Genomic DNA, 11,337 nt, shown 5'->3' with positions numbered 1-11,337 from the left:
ACAGAATAGAAAATTTGGAAATGTTAATTCTTTATTGTACATCTTTTTTTAAGGGATGTTAATGGGTCAGAGAGAGTCTTTTAAAATAGGGACTCTAACACTGATTTTTGAAATAGAAACACAAAAAGTTATACTCAAAGAAGTCACAAAATAACAATAATACTGCTCAAAAAGATGAAGCTTTTCAATTGAAAGCAAGCAGTAAATCATTTTTTCTTAACCAAACAACGGACATAATCATCACCATTATTGCAGTTTAGGGATTCTCTATTTACGTATGATAACGTGTTCAAATGAAAATAGGTTAGACGTGCATGATAAGCTGTACTTTACTACTGTCATACATAAAAGAATACATAAGGGGCAAGAAATTTGTACGGGTCAAAATTTTTAACAGTGACTCATTTATCTCCATCATCCTTCTAGGAGGCAGAATTCCTCGAATCTCTTTTATATGTATGGGAATCCTCGTCTAATCGTTTAAAATGATCAAAAATGAGTCTTGGAAACTTGGATAAACTAGAATAATTTTTTTTTCTCACAAAATAGATTCAAATATGATATAAGAGAAGTAAAAGCAAACTAACTCGAAATTCTTATCTATTATTGTATCCTATTAGAGTTTGAGAGAGAAAGCATGTCATAAGATGGACGCGGAGAAAAAATCGAAGAAAGTTACTAGTAGTTCCCATGAGATATCTTTATGTAGTTTTGATACGTAGATATATACTACATATACTGCAGGTGAAGAATCTTGATGGAGGGGGGGGGAAAGGGGCATACGGGATCTCTCAAGTTATTTCCTCCTCCACAAGCAATAAGATAATACTCGCCCCTTGAGTTCTGGAAATAAGAAAAGGGAAAGCTTGAGAAAAAGATACCAGTATCACTTATCTTGAAATTCTGTACGGTACATTACATCCGGGACGTTAAATCTTCTGACAACCAGGATAGGTTTCCGTCGGAAACAGTATAAGATATAGACTCTAGTGGAGCTTTATTTTTCTTTCGTCGAAGATAAATTTTGTCATTGGATGGTTTCTACTAGAGTTGAGTTTCCAATTGGAGTCTATATTGGAGATATCTTGTTCGTGAAGATGAGAAACCAACTTAAAAAAGTTTTTTTTCTTATTGATTCTTGATTGACTATTGTATAGCTCATTTAGGCCTACTTATAGAAATATAGTCGACGGCGCTTTTTAAAACCGCGGATAATGTTACCATTTGGGTATTGTTATCCTATTGCCAAAGAACGGAATAGATCAATACCATAATATGGGAAAAAAATTCGTTTATAGTTATCGGGACTTCGGATAACGCCATCGTTGTTATTCAGAAGAATTTTTTTTTGCGCATTCTGAAGCTACGGTTTATCCAAACTTATTTTTCGCACTGCAAGGTATCCTTATGAGGCCAAAGAAGACTGTAGGAAGCAGGCTAGAAGATGGTATCTTTTCCCTTCCCTTGGTGACAAACATTTTCGTACTCCGTACTCGGTCCGTAGTATTCGCTGTGATCCATGTATGTATGGAGCTACTTTTACTATGGCCTTCCTATAGAATGACAAAAAGACCTTGCCTTCAATTTTTGACCAGTTTCTTTCACTTGACCAGATTCAAATCACTTTTTCCGAGAGGCTTCCTCAAGGGTTTTACACGCAATGTGTTTTACATGAAAAAAAAAATAAATTCATGATATACATTAGCCAATTTCATTCTAACGCTTCACAATGGCTGGATAAAAGAAAATGAATGATTCTAGTTTAATGGGGGGGGGGGGAAAGAAATCCCGTTTTAGAATTAAAAAAACAGACCAAAAACGGAACGATTGAACATTTTGCAAACATTCAATAATGTAGGAAAGTCACGTTTTACCAATACCAGTCTACCATAAATCCCATGTGATTGAACGGGATGTATGGTCACTCTACATACTTGCAAACGGGAGTTTTTCGGAAAAGTTATCATTCTGTCATTGTTATCAGAAACCCAGAGTCCCTATGTGGTCACATTAAGCGGTGTGGACCGTAATGTCACAAAATATATAAATCGGAGAACTAACATTCTCAGATATTTAAAACGAGTGTCCCGATAAAGTTTAAAGCCAGTGAAAATCTCTTTAAAATGAAAATCTCAATAACAGGGTGGGTCTCCAATGCATTCCCCGCGGTCCATATGCACCCCTTTCACCTTTTTACCGTGGTCAGCCGACAAAATAATTTCGAAATTGATGAAAGCTTTTAATAATTTGGGGGTTCTGTTCAGATTCGGGTCCCCTTTTTTCCCGGCCCAGTTCACCCACTCGTTAAGACCCCCACTTCCCACGAAGGGGCGCCAGATATTATTTTCGCACCAGGAACGGCGTCTAGTAAAGATGGCCCCGATTGTGACGTATAATTCTTCACCAGCACCACAGACTTTTCTTTAAGACCTTGTATACTCGAACACGATGTTTCTTAAAACTCAAGAAAAGCATTTTATAAAATCAAATTATTACACCTCTGTGGGTGAGTGGAAAACACGTGACATTCAACACTCAATCCTCATCAATGTGATTATAATGCTATTACATACGACATTCGTATCTAATCACGTATGTAATCCCTTGTAAGTACGAGGAAAATAACTGATTAACTTGTCAAAAAAATCGATTTTTTTTTTCCCCCTTTAAAAAAAATTGAGAATTTAATCGGCGATCAAAAATTATTTTTCCCTTTCTTTCTTTAAACTTTCCCTTGGCCTGTTATGTCTTGACTTGTAGCGGCTGATTATCTTACAAGAAGGTTCAACGAAGGATTTCCAGGAAGGTAATCACCGAGTGGAATTAAAGTGCTTGTCGTGGGCGATGGTCTGACAGGATTCGCCTCTCGTTTCGCTCGTAATTTGGTTGTTAACCTTGACTTGCGGAGAGCATCTGCTTATATTAGCTTAAAGAGTGAGAGAGAAAAAAAAAATAGATTGTTTGAAGCTGGAAAAAAAAAATTAATTGACACGTTAATTAAATCCTTAGTAATTAAAGGCCTCGTTCCTTTCCCATCAATCGCTCTTCCAATGAAGCTCATTACCATCAATGTATAAAGATGTGATTTTTCGTAGAATGTTTTTAGAACATTATATGTCAATATATTGCCTTTTTTTTCCTGCTTAAATCTGCGGATTAAACGTTAAAAAATATCGGAACCTCTTAGTGCGGATTACACGGGATATCCAATGAATTCGTAAATAGTTTACAAATTCATAAAAATTGAGGGAATCGGTATATTTGAATGCTGGTTACGGAAAAGTTATTCTCGCGAAGGGGGAGTTTTTTTCTTTCGAACAGAAAAAAAAATTGTTAAAATTTTTTTGGATGGAAGACGCTTCACGAAAGCGTAACACTTTCCATTCCTTAAGATTTCATTATTGGTGAATGAAATTTTCGCGTGTGAATAATACGCTATATTGTTTTAGCTGCGTTCAAAAATCAGCAATAAGATCTACTTTGTTTTCAAAATTTGTGAAACCAGTTGGTGTCGCCTTAAAAGGTAAACCAGCAGATTTTGAGCCAACACCTCCTATAGATAGATGTTATATATATATATATGGGGGTGTTGAGATGCACTTATATATAGGGAGTGTTGCTGAGCCTAGGGCCGAACAAAACAGAATCCCCAAATTATTGAAATCGTTCACTAATTCTAAAATTATTTCTTTCATAAATTCTAAGTTTTTTGTTGATTCTGACATTATTTTTCTTTTAGAATTATTTCTTTCGTTAATTTCAAATTCTCATATTACTACAAGTTTTTCCATCAATACAAAATTCTCATCAATTACAAATTTTCAGAGAAGAAAGTCAGGGAAAATGTAAAATATTTGGCAAAAGTCATGTAAATATAGAAATGTTTCGAAAAAGTAATAGTTTCGAAATATGCAAATAAATTAAAACATCGTTACTACGATACTCTATATCATGACAAACTCTCCTCTACAACGATATTTTTCGAATTTTGTTTGGAATTGCTTATTTTCAAATATTAAACTCCTCTCGATACAACGATATCCTGCACTACGATAAATCTCTATATAACGTTATTTTGTGAAGGCATTTCGAAACTGCTACAAATTTTTTTTTTCACATTTCACTCAAAATCACCTTCAATATACACTGCTGGCCACACAAATTGCAACACCAAGAAAGACAAGAGATATCGCAACAATATTTATTTTGTAGATAACATGTTGACCAAGCATCAAGTGATTAAATTTATAGACTTCTGTGAAGTGTGGTTCCTGCCAAAATCAGTAGCCAGAGTAGCCGCCATTGTTGGAGATCACCGCTGCCACACGCCTCGGCATTGATTCAAAGAGACTTTGGATGTGTTCTTGGGGTACAGCAGACCAAGCAGCTTCCACGCGTTGCCAAAGTTGATCTGGTGTGGCAGCTGGGGATGTAATCTGGGTCAATCGTTGAGCAACCATGGACCACATGTTTTCTATCGGCGAAAGATCCGGAGAGCGAGCTGGCCAGGGAAGCAATTCAATCTGGCGATTGACGAAGAACCTTTGGACGATGCGTGCCACGTGTGGTCGCGCATTATCCTGTTGAAATATGGCTGTGGGCAAGCCCTGAAGGTAAGGAAAGACAACTGGCTCCAACAGCTCGAAGATGTAGCGCTGACTTTTTAAAGTACCGGCAATGCGTACTAGAGGAGTGCGAGAGTGATATCCCATACCATAATACCCGGTGCAGGACCAGTGTGGCGGTGCATAACGCAGCTGTTCAGCATCCTCTCTCCACGGTGTCTCCAGACTCGAATCCGACCATCGTGGTGTTGCAGACAGAAGAGTGCCTCGTCAGTAAAGACAATTTCATTCCATTGTGCCGTCCACATCCTTCTTTCATCGCACCATTGGCGGCGGAGACGTCTGTGGTTCTGCGTCAAGGGTAGACGAAGCAATGGACGTCTTGCGGACAGACCACTCTGCTGTAAACGGCGTCGAATGGTACGCGCAGACACTGGATGATGCGGTACACACTGAATGTGCTGTGCTATGGTTCGTGATGTGGCTGAGCGATCCGTCACTGCCATACGCACAATTCGCCTGTCATCACGTGAAGTGGTGCACTGAGGTGGATGCGATCGAACACGTCGGTCCGTCGTACCCTCCTGCATCCAACGATCACATATCCGCATTACAGTTGTTTGGTTTCGTCCAACACGACTACCGATTTCCCTGAAAGATAATCCACAATCTCGGTAGGCTACTATCCTTCCTCTGTCGAACTCGGATACTTGATCAAAAGATGATCGCTGTTTTCTACGAGGCATAATTGATCGTTTTTTTGAAAAAACTACAAGAAAAACACAATTGCCGTACTTCAAATCGTCGAAATCTCCAAGCCTTAAATAGCGCTTTGAAGTGGCGCCACAGGCGCGCGTGATATGCGTCTGCGCTGAAATTCTAATCATTTGCATATCTCACCTCCGCTAATGCATGTTGTAAATTTCATATTATTTGCATGCTTCCTTCAGGGTGTTGCATTTACGGTGGCCAGCAGTGTATTTTAAAATTCCTCACCCGTTTTTGTTCTTTCGAAGGTGTTTAATAACTTTGGTATTTTGTAATATCTGTCCTCCAAGTATTAACTCTCGAAGTGGCAATCAGAAATCCAATATAACCCCATTAAAAATTACATATCTTTTTTAATGAAGTAGTCTTTCTTCCGACTTTCAGCAGGTGCAAACTAAGGGATATAGGGAAAAGCTTTCCATAGAGAAAATCAACTTTAAGAAATATCTAGGCTCGTCAGTGCTGAAGGAAGAGGCTTTTATGGAGGCGAGATATCTCGTCATTGCCGCTTAAAGGGTTTAAACACTACTGTGTACAACACAGGAAATTACCGTGAAGCTATTCTCCTGTGTAGTACACAGTAGCGTTGTGCTATGGACAACTTTACAGAGTGAAACAATCAACTGGATTTTATTAATCAACTTATTAATTAGAATTTTTTTGTTTCAAATAAGTACTTGTAAATGCATTTCATGGTGGTACTAACAACGCCAATTCAAAAGAGATGCCAACAACAGCATAAAATTGGTGGCGCCTGACGATGCTACCTCTCAATAAAACGCGAAAACCCCTCTGCAACGATATTTTTTCTTGATTCACAGCGTATCGTTATATCGAAGTTTCACTATATTCGGTAAAAATCAGGGGAATTTCTACAAATCGAAAAAAAAAACTCAACTCGAAAAACATTTGGAAAAGTTTAAGATTTTGAATTATATTTCTTTCGAGTTTTGGTCAAGGAAAGTCAGGTAAATTCTTCAGTTTTGGTCGAGGAAATGGTCAATCAGATTTAGCTGGAAGCCTTGTTTGGATCTCAGCCCAGGCCGCCGAGAATATTTAGATGCCCCTAAAACCAGTGGCGCGACAAAATTATTTAAGGCAGGATTGATTGTGTAAGTGGATTTGAACGACCGATTCGCAACTGGTGGGGGGGGGGGAGCAGGTGGGTCTGGTCAATACCTTCTAGAGCAGAAGGCCTGACCCCGAGATTCGTGACGTCATCGAATTCCGTCCTAGAATCGTCTTCCCTGTAAGATCGTTTTCCAGCAGCACCACACACTGTAGCGCCGTTATATATATATTTTTTTGACCCACCCCGCTGTAATAGATATTTTTTTCTTATAAAAAAAAGGTTGAATTACCTAAGAATTTAGCACTCGAATGGACGAGTTTATACTTATAATTCAACATTATTTTCAAGTATCAATTAGAGCCAGAGTTTTTACGAAAACTTGACAATATTTGAATTACCATTTGACATCAAAATTTCCCCAAGAGAATTTTTCGGAATTTCATTTCTGTTGATTTTAACCAAAAAAATATCCATTGAATACCAAAATTCAAGTATATGTAAAATATCCTTTATTTTTCATTAAGATAGACATATGCAATATTCACTATATATTTTGTCATTTAAAAAATATATACAGTATATACAAACTTTTCACGTAATGTGTATTTTATTGAAAGGAAGAAAAAAGAACGAATGAACAAATATGCTTTGCTCCTTCCAGAAAATTTCAATGAAAACTATGGATTAGATATAGATTGTATGATTCTCATTCGTACACAAATTCATAACATTCAAGTAGTAAAAATCCATTTCAAAAATAGTTTTTTTCTTCAATATATGTCACCAGTTTCTTCTTTGCATAAAATTGTTTTATTATTTATAACTTCTCTTAAACATTCATTTTTATTCGAAGATTCTTTAGAAATAAGCCAGAAAAAAAACAAACCAAGAATACGTAGATTAATTTTGAGGTTTGTTATGAAGCAAAGTGTGATCTATGTTCAAGATTATAAATATCATCAGGTTCATATTTTATTTAGGCTGGGGAGAAAAAATTCTATCCAATGTTTTTCACTACACACATGGAATTACACAAGAAATAAAACTTGCTAGAATTGAAAAACAATCTTTAATTGAACATTTGCATTAAACATGAATTCAACATCATTTTTCAGTTTCTCAGTCACAACGTCATTATATAGAACATAACTAACAACTACAGGAGTTGACACGACAAACCCCTTTAACCAAATTTCGTATGATTATGAAACTTCCATCTTCACACATAACACATAACCATCACACATAAACACATTTCTTTTTCAGTACTTAAATGCTCAGAGTGGAAAGAGTATCTAAGTTTTTTCATGAAAGCATGTGAGCAATATATATATATTCAGAACTTGATGGCAATTTTCTGTGAACGACTAAAATCATAACCACCATCATTTATGTATAACTTTTTTTAAAAAAAAAAGGGAGGTGTAAAATGTACCAGTAATGAGACACTTATTTCAAAGATTTAAAAATAAAAAATGAATTTAAAGGTGAATTTGAAATTTTGAGCTGATAATGATGGATAAATGTTTGACTGATATTGAAAAGTAATTGAGTAAATATTATTTCAAGTTTCGGAGCTAATTAATTAAATGTTAAGTGGCCCATTACTTATACATTTACCGAACTTGATCAAAACAATCAAGTTTCCTCTTTGCACATTTTTCATTCCTAATTTTCCCTTTTTTCTTTGTCACCAAATCATTTTTATTCATACACAGATTTTTGAGTAAAATATTAGATGAAATCCATAAAAAATTTTTGAGCAATATCAGCTTCCCTGTGACAACTACAACATTCATATACATTTCCTAAAATTTCAAACTCTTCCAAGGTGGTAAAAGCTGTGTTTACAAGAACTTCTCTATGCTTACTCTGATTATTATATATCATTTATTACTATTTATGATATGATTATTACTATGATTATCTGATTACTGTGATTACTTTGATAAATTCAGCAGTATCAGTAAAATGAGGGATATTTCTGTCTGGACCCAATATATTTAAAGCCTCGCAAACAAACTAATTGAAGACTGAGTACAAGTTTGATGTTTGTCTCTCTAAATTAAAAGGTCTGAGATTTTCATGTTAGCCCTCTTGCATATGAGACAACATTTGCAGAGTCTGTCATACAGTTGTTTCACTGATGCAAAAGATGCTGTACAAAAATTGTCAACTGAAACATCAAAGTTCAGGTAAAAATAGCACTTGCCATCATTTCTTTGATTCAACCAGTTATTTCTGATATTTTTTAACAAATACACACTATAACAAAAAATAGTGGTCTCGATGGACACCGAGGCTGGGGATACATATATAAATTCTTATGTGGCTTTGTGAACAAGCTCATTGCTTTTCTATTGATAGCATTGTTATCAGTGACAACACCAATAATTGTGAAACCAATATTTTCTAAACCTAAAATAACTTAAGATAACATTACGTAACAATACGTGATTTATCTTGAACACAGGTAAAATATGCACAACTTCTTTAAAAGGGGACATTAGGCTGGAAACTATAAACACAAAAGCACTCTTCGCAGCTTCTTCTGTGTTGAAGGCCATGCCAACAACAGAACCTCCCTTATAATCAAAATAAGGTTTTATGTAAATTTCGTCAACAAGAAAAATAACTTTATCTGCATCAGAAATATATTTTGCTCTGACTTTTATGTACATCAAGAAATTTTGACTCACCTCCTCGGTTGGTGAAACTGGTAGTCGCTGACTAATTTTCCTCAAAGTTGATGGATGAGGCAGTATTATTTTATTGCTAGATCTTATAAATTTGTACACTTGTGGCGAAATTGAATGTAACAGAGTAGCAAATATATGATGTCATTAGAGTATTTAAAGTTGTTTTTTGCACAACGACTAATCTTAATTTGTTCCTCTATAAAATTTATCAGTAATTCATTTTCACCAGTCTTCAAAGAAGACAGAGCATCATTGAAGAAATCTATTTTAGAGGAATTTTTTCCTCACACATAGGATTCATACTTTTAAGTGTGTCTAATATATCAATTAAGTCATTGAAATTTGTGAACTTATATGGGAGGGTAAATTTTGTAATTCTTTTCAATGCAATACTTTTTAGATAAACAGAAACATTAAGATTACTTACAACCACTGAATGCGAAATCTGTGGGTATGGTTGTATATCCAAATGATAAACACAAAATTTTTCACTGATTCGACACTTCATAAAAATTGTCAAGACCAAATGTTTCAACACATCACTGTAGATCTTCCATACTGCTGATTTGTCTCTGCTGAGAAAATGTTGCTGCATCAGTCACACTTTCCTCAAGGGCCGTTTTTAAGCGTTCATTCTTTCAGTGTTTTTTGTAGTTTGGAGATAACCTTCGTTTAATAGGAAGTGTCATAGAAGTTGATGGATATCCTTCGAAGAGTCACGGCACAGCGTTCTTTCTTCTCTTAATTATCAACGGAGCTGTTAAAGTATTACCACTGTTTCTGTCAAAAGCTGAAGATTCTGTTAACAAATCCATGGCCAGAAAATGCAGTTCACATACCTAGACATAAAATAAGCATAATCAGACTGATGGCTATTGGTAATAACATGAAATTAATTTAGTCTCTGACCATTACTTGTTCTCCATAAGAGATGGGACAAATAATCTGCTGCTAAATTATATATAATATACTATTATTATAACTAGTTAAATACTAGTTCATAAATTATATGGTGCATTACTAGTTAGGAGTAAATAATGATTTACATTTCCTTGATTGGATATGAAATTGTAATTAATTAAAAACAAAAATCATTTGGTAATATTAATGTACTATGATGTATCATTGTCAAATTTTGTCAGTATCATGGCAATATCTCCCAATTACCAGTTTTACAATATCTATTGAAATAAAAAAATTCCATACTTAAAATTCAATATTTAAAATTACCAATAATTTCATTTCTTAATTAAAAACACTAATTTCATTTACAATTGTGATGAATTTTAAGGAAATTAATATTCGGCCACGAAATATTTGCTATCTGGCCAAAACATTATCTGAATATTTGGTACTCGGTTATTCCGCCGAATCACTATTTGTCCCATCTCTTCTTAATATCGGAGTTGATTTTTTTGCATTCCGTTGTTTTTTTCTTTAATTTTTCTTAAAGAATAAAACAATATAATGTTTACGAAATGAGCACTTACACTACTGCGATCATTCGGTACGAAGTCCTTTCTTTGGATGGAATTCAACCACTTCTTCTTCAGATCTTCACATTTCGGAAAATAAAATACAGATACTTTTGGGTCAGACATATTTCTATAAAAAAAATATATAATCGACGACCACGTGCCTTCGTTAATGGCGATTTCTTGGGAGAAGCAGAGCGTGGATCGGGGGAGAATGCCGAGAAGAAGAAATTCTCTTTCTCGTTTAAGCCGGAGTGTGGTGACGTCACAGCATCGAAAATATCTCGGGCGAAGGCCTTCTCTCTAGAAGGTATTGGTCTGGTGCGCCGGACCAGAGGGGGCGCAAATTTCATCCTTTAACCTATCCTTCAACATTATAAGAGGTGGCACCGAAATAAGTGCTTGCCCCGGCTGACCAAGTGTCTAGTTGCGGCCCTGCACTTAGGTTAAGAACCTCTGGCTTATATATGAAAGGGCTTGAACTAGAAGGATGGTTATATAAAATTTAATATTATAATTCTTTCTGAATACAAAAAAAAAATATCTTCAAATAAAATCATCTGAATTTTTTTTTCAAATCCTTAAACACTGAAATTAAATTCCATAAACTTTTCTTCCCCAAAGTCCATGGAAGAAGATGATACAGAAGAAAGACAAAGATGTCTGACCCGTACAAGACACTCCTAAACTAGTTCTAAAAAGTCTTTAATAAATGTGTTTTACGCTTGTGATTAATAACCTCGGGGTTCGAAATCGGT

At 35.4% G+C, this 11,337-nt stretch overlaps 1 long non-coding RNA gene across 1 annotated transcript; it reads right to left on the bottom strand.

The window, feature by feature from the left end:
- Positions 1 to 7,455: 7,455 nt before the first annotated feature.
- LOC149088452 (uncharacterized) lies at positions 7,456 to 10,704 on the bottom strand. Its single transcript, XR_016194551.1, has 2 exons — positions 10,595 to 10,704; positions 7,456 to 9,943 (listed from the first exon to the last, which is right to left on the bottom strand). It is a non-coding gene; the product is annotated as an uncharacterized LOC149088452 (long non-coding RNA).
- Between the last annotated feature and the right edge of the window lie 633 nt (positions 10,705 to 11,337).

This window comes from Pholcus phalangioides, unplaced genomic scaffold (assembly GCF_987345545.1).
Source record: "Pholcus phalangioides strain wild (caught in Gottingen) unplaced genomic scaffold, Ppha-v1.0 ptg000003l_1, whole genome shotgun sequence".
Taxonomy (NCBI): Eukaryota; Metazoa; Arthropoda; class Arachnida; order Araneae; family Pholcidae; genus Pholcus; species Pholcus phalangioides.
This window is presented reverse-complemented; position numbering and strand designations above follow the sequence as displayed.